Consider the following 6,841-nt stretch of genomic DNA (forward strand, 5'->3'; position numbering starts at 1 on the left):
GACTTATGTCGACTTAAGAAATGTTTGTAGTTAGTCGACAGGTTTTGCCAACATTATATTCGCTATCACGACTGCCTTAAGAGCCGATGTAACGTATAACATGTTTTGAGAAAATACCAACGCTCGGACCCATATTTGAGTGCCCGGCACTCATGACGGTAATTGGTGGGATAAAAAAACATTCACCACAGCAATTTACAATCACAGATAGGGCTAGCGTAAATGAAGTCTTGAAATTAGGGGCCCTGATTATATCGTAGCTGACGGAAGTTAGTGTTCTTACGCAAGAAATCGTCAATTTCTCTGAGAGATCCCAAGGGTTCTTGTATCATTCCTAAGGCAAATTTTCGTTATATGCAGTCACCCATCAACAGTGAAAAGATGCACTTGCATTGTTTCCATTATAACTAGCTATTACCGGTTTCAAGTAAACGCACATGGTCAATTGGGACCACAAGGATCATTAAGATCAAGTACGCAAAGTATAGATCAGTACAGAATATTTTGAAAAACTCATATACAAAAGGGAAACAAACGAAGCATATCGCCAATACCCTTTCACTGTAAGATATCGTACAAATAAAAGAATATTGCGAACAGGATAAGTCAATGTGTTGCAGAGCATTCTAGGCTACACTAAATAAGATAACCCAGAGGCCCGTTGTTTCAAAAGTTTAAATACGGAAAGAAATCTATATTTGTTATTGTGCATTGAATCTGCACACATCTCCTTTTTTAGACTTTTTCATCGGACAATATGATTCGCTTATGTGTCGCACTAATTCCTCAGATCTCGGATAGGTGAAGGGACTGAAGTGACCCTGATGAACCAAACCAGCCAGGTCATGTCTTTTTGCCATCTAGGTCATCGTCTGGTGAATGCACAACACGTAATCTGGGCTTGTCCACCAAACATCATTATACTCGGTGTCACCCCGCCACGCAAGATATCAGCACTAGAAAAGAAGATGGACCACGAAAATAGCTAAATGGTCTATCACGCTGCACGCTCCTCTGATACATACGTGACTGCAACGTATGATCCCTGATGTGATACAATACATGGGGTAATCATCACATCATATGCCTCGAGGCGATCCCTGTAAATAAATATGTTTTCACCACCAAACTATAGTCTTCGCTGATTCTCGTGACGGCAATAAAAAATCAGTTACTTCTCGAGACTAATAACTTATTCTCCTACAGCATATGTCTATTCGTCTATTCTTTACTGATTTAGAAAAACACTCGTGTGGTGAACAGCCATGGGGCAGAAACGGCCTACGAAGCGTCCATAAACCTACCTCCGACGTCCTAATTGCACGAAGCTGCGACAACTCAACGCATTTTGCAACAGAGTGTTTATTTGTCAACAGTTCCTGGGGTAAGCTGTGGCGAGAGTTGCGTAGAGCAAAACTTTCCCTTAAATCTGGGGAACCCGCGGCGCTAATTTGCGAGCTCGCTCCCGCGAGACGTCATTAGGTGCACGAGTCTCAATTAGCGAGTTTCTTCGTGCCCAAGCCGCCTCCCTGCCGCGAAGACCGGAAGTAGATACTAGTATACGGTTCTTTTTTTTTAATTCCTTACATTGTGCGATTAGGTATACCTTCAAGATTAATAACAAACCTACATTCTGTGAGATAACTATTTTACTAAGAAGTAGCTTACCGTTCGTAATGGTAGAAAAATCTTCGCTGATATGCTCAACGAGTATGACATCGAGAGGATAGCAAACATTTCTGAGCGCTGACTCGTGGCTGGCACTGTCTATGAAGCACAAAGAAATTTACAAACTATCGCGAACGTGAAGATTTATCCTCATTAAAGGATTACACAGGTGAGAATGTGTTCTGGTGAGCTTCAGCCAAATGATTATGGCATCACGGTTTATGCCAAATCACTAACAAATACAATAAGAAAGCAGTGGCCGTATGTTAAAAATAATAACTACGGTGAACCGTCATGCTAAATAGTTTTACCAGACTTGATCTACCGCAGGCTTTATATCTAGCAATGAATCTGATTATAACATCAATCGTGGTGATAATGATGAATGTCGGTCGAAACGAGGAACAGCCTATTGCGAGGTTGGTTATCACTGATTATCCGCAACCTTGATGTTCGCTTGCTAAATATAAAATAAAATGTTCAAATCTCTACGGACACTCAATGCACCCGTCCGCAATCACTGAAGTGATTGCAAACATACGCACGATTTTTTTTTGTTGATTTCTTTCGTATGATATCGGATGCGCAGCCTGCCTTTGTCCACAGTAACGGAGCAACCCAATTCCAAAGGGCAGTGGAGTGAAATTGTGGGAATACTGTCGAGTGCTACACTGCAAAGTGTTACTTTTTGGTGTATTGCGTTCGCGTCTAAAGAGACACAGGCAGGAGAGACCGTGTACGCTCTATTTGCCAGAGAAGGCCCACCGGAGACAAAGATGGAAGCCATCTCATTCTGTAGGACTAAAAGTGCATTGCATATCGCCACCATGGCTACGCCCACCGGTCTCATAGAAAACGCGCAGCGACAGCCTACGGCGCCTAGTTTAATGTCGTGGACACGAAAAAATTACGTTGCTTGGAATAGTAGTGCCTTCTGGAAATACACGTAGCCGTTGCGATGTTCGACGTGGCGACATGGGCAGGCCTTTTGTCGATGCCTGGCGGTTACACTGAGGAGGCGTCGTAGTCCACGCGTTGTTAAGTGACAGAACCCTTCAACATGAACTGTAGCAGTTGTTACTTGGCCGATTGATTATTCAGTAACGCCCACGTAAATGGAACTTATCAGATTTTGTTGTTTCAGCGAAATGTTCTTTATATTATGTTCTGGCTGACGATGATGATGATGATGATTATCACATACGTTTAAAAATGGTACGAGGAACAATTCTTCTTTTTTAGTTCACCACAAGATGCGCATTTTTGCCGCCTGGGGGACAATAACGGATGACATTTTGTTTATTGCTGGTTGCCACGCCTCAAATTCCCGCTTTCTTTTTTTTTTTTTTCATTTCGTGTTACTCATTGCCTACATTCTGAAGTTTGTGCGCCAGCGCGTTCCTCGCGTGTGTTTGTGTATGTCATGAGTAATATTCTCTCACTGCTTTTGTTTCACCCCTCGTCATTTTTTTATGTAATAAACGTCCTTCTTTCTCTGTCTCTCACACCTCGTCATCTAATAGACCTACAGAATATCATACGAAGCTTGTCTGTAGCATAACCTCTCCAGTTGTAATTAAACTTTCTGCACCACGCACACGCCGCATGTTTTTACTTACACCTTAATGGGACAAAACGGGTTCAAGTACGTGCTATACTATACAACATTCATTCGCGGAATATGCAAGTTTTGTGGATAATAACCATACTTTTTATAACAAACGCGGCAGTAAATGTTTAGAGGTTATTGTTTAAGGTTATGTTTCTGGGATGACGCACTGATAGGGGGGCTTTCTGAGCTATCAAGCTCAGAAAACTGAAAATGACTCGCGGCGGTGGGTTAGTGGCTACGGTGTAGCGCTCGTAAGCACGAGGTCGCGCGATCAAATCCCGACCGCGGCGCGGCGGCCGCATTTCTATGGGGGGCAAAATGCGAAAACGCCCATGTCCCGTGCATTGGGGCACGTTAAAGATCCCCTCCTGGTCAAAATTATTCCGGAGTCCCCCACTACGCCGTGCCTCATAATCAAATCGTCGTTTTGGCGCTTAAAACTCCAAAACTGATTAATTGAAAACTGAAAATGCAAAACATGTCGTTCCACACGCTATTGCGTATCTCTGAAGGTGCACTTTGCCTGCGGAACAGCTGCGCAATTTTGTAAACACTCGTGCCACAGTTTAGAAAATACAATGACTTAACACATATCCGTGACCGTTCACAGCTAGAACTTAAATTATCATAGCAGAACATAGGTGGACGAACAATCGCAGCACTTCCTTGGACATTTCCATTAAGAAACTAAGATTTGGCGCAAGCGCCTTTGGTTTGTTCACTTTTCGGCGAGTGTTATACAGATCAAAGGCATGCACATGCGTGCCTCATGGGACCCGCTTCGCTTTCAGTATTGCACCACCGGGATGTAGCAGTGATGCAACGATAAACCGGGCCAATGGCGCAGCTCACGCCTGACGTCAGGTATATAGAGTGATGCCAGAAGAGACCAACGAAGCACCGACGAAGTGATGTCACTCCTTCCGGCGGCCACGTCACTTTTTGAGTCGTTGCGTATTTAATCGTGCCACCGCACTAAGCAACGGGTTCGTTCCTACCTGCCATAGATATAGCCGCGGAAGCCTCTTATGCTGTAACCGAAGGCCCGTTGCAGTCTTTGACTTTGTGACCCTCGTCTGTACATTCTCTGTAACACATTCACTCTACGTTAACAAACAAACTGAAACCACGGACAAGATCCGTAGGGGTTGCTCTAGATTGGCTGCCACTCGGCAGATTTTGTATAGCCCTTCGTTGTATGCTATTTGGCCGTGTAATGTTTGCGCAATTTACATAGTGGACTTGCCCCGATCTTTTCTACGAAACGACCAGCGGAGTTTCGGGAAGCAAGAGCCTGAATTTACTGAAACAATAAAGACGATCTGATGTCTCACGGTATATAGATGTATGTCAACCTGAGCAACTCAAACACCAATAGACAGAGAAGCTGTATAAGCTAGTTAAAACTTTTCGTCGGGAATTCTTGGGTTCTATTTGCTGGCTGTGTAGTTAGTGATAGGTCATCACTGACGCCCTGGTTCCACGGCCGCTTCAGGGTTTCCACACAGGTGGCTTTGCTGGCCCACGCTGTCAGTTTTCACCTCGTCGCCGCAGTAGAAACTCTTAGTTAACCTCCAACGTAGATTCGGTAAAACGCAAATCAGAAACAAGAATTACGGACGCCGATTACGGATCACTGGCGAAAAATTTATATTCAAATGGGGTATATGGAAGGTAAATAATATAATTTTTAATAATACAATTACGTATCAAAGAAACTTTCAGGACTATAACGCAGGTTACGTGGCTGGCTGTTTGACACTTCACGCCGAGCACGCCGCATACCGAATGAAAACCGCTCTGTAAGTCCACATAACAGCTTGACATATGTGACATGTCACTGCGTTTGCCAGTTTGCCAGTGACATGTCACTGGCAAACTTTTGTGCATGCGAATAAGCCTCCCACACAACGTGAGGTGAAGGAGAACGAAGACATGGACATTCCTGAAGCGCTTGTAGAAAACAATAGGAGGCCTAAGAAAGGGCAACGCGCCAGACCCAGCACGTAAGAGCGTGCGCCTCAAAGATGTCTTCCCGGAACTCGACGAAGACTGAATCCTGATAAAGAAATGCGATATAAAGAGCGAAAAAAAAACTACGGTCACAGGAGAGGCAGACACGGTTGCAGGAAGTCATCGCTTCTCCTGTCTCCTACCAAACACTGCATGCGCGATGGTATCTCATCATAAAAAGAGCAAAACCGGTCATGCATTCCGACGCGAGGCTCGGTAATGAAAGCTGGCAGGGACACAAGGGACCAGGGTGGCTGGTAAATAAACAAACACTGCGCCGACAAAGGCTGGTCGTCGATCCTGTTCGGGCAAACAGCACGCGTCACCGAGCAGCGCCGTCGAACGCATGCAGTGGTCAAACAATGAGGGAGGAATTGTTTTCTATATGCAAGTGGCATATACTGGCATGGACATCGTTGTGCACTTCGGAGGTCATAGAGGACTGCTGTTCCTGTAGATATCTCCTATGGGCCGGGTAGCCGTTGTAAGTAGTAGCTTCTGATGCTTCTCCAATGCGACCAACCTAAAGCTTTTTTTTTTTTGCTACTCGGTCAAAAGTGATGGTCACTGGCATGATGAACTACATTTCATCATAGCTATCTTCATCGAGATGAAGACATTCTGCCTAGTTGACACGTAAGAAGTCTCCGTAACTGGGGTAATTTGTTAGGGTAATTTCTAGACGTGTTCCGTCTACGGTGCAGCCTTGTTGTTTCTAGGCGCTCTCAAAAGTTCGCTGCAGCTATCGAGGCTCTCTCCGTAATGCTCTGCAGAGATTTAGATCGTACGGCAGGGCTCTAGGTCACGAAATGTTTCTTTCTAGGTGCCTCAGTTTATGGAAGTTAATCATTCCGTTGCTCCATGAGGCGTTTCGGGAAACATTTCAACAGCCTCGCCTTTTTTATGAGCTGAGAATAAGCGTAAGCGTTATGCGAAAGACAATTCGCGGCTTGACAGAGACAGCATGAATAACGTATCGTTTAGTCGCTCTTTCTATTGTAGTCCATAAACAAGCTATAGGCTGCCTTAAACCATCTTGCAGTACAGTTTGTACAGTATAGGACGGGCTCACACATGTCACCTTCATGAATATCTCTTCGTCACGGTCAGTGAAACTTATGTAGTCAGCCAAAGTATGTTGGAAATTCGCTCCAATCAAAATTTTGACAATTTAACATAATTATCCTTAACTCAGCAGTTTAGAAGCATTTTCAGCTTGTGGATCGCCATCTTTGAGATAATGCACCCATAAAGCGAATGAATACAGGGTGTTTCAGTTAACTTGGGCCAAACTAAAAATATGCAGATCCTTCGTAGCTCGACAGAACCAAGGTAATGTTGTTTGCCGTCGCGTGTAGATACTGAGGTTATTTTTTGCAATCCGCCTAAACAGATAATTCGTTTTAACTATTCAACTTCTCAATTATTATAATTAGATGAAAAGTGTCAATGAGAAAGTTGTAGAGCAACATGAAACACTCCCGATACAGCTTTCTGTTGCTCAATACGTGCTACATAAAACTTTTTCTGAGCGTGAAACAAGCTCGC

This window comes from Dermacentor silvarum, chromosome 8 (genome assembly GCF_013339745.2).
Source record: "Dermacentor silvarum isolate Dsil-2018 chromosome 8, BIME_Dsil_1.4, whole genome shotgun sequence".
NCBI classification, from domain to species: domain Eukaryota; kingdom Metazoa; phylum Arthropoda; class Arachnida; order Ixodida; family Ixodidae; genus Dermacentor; species Dermacentor silvarum.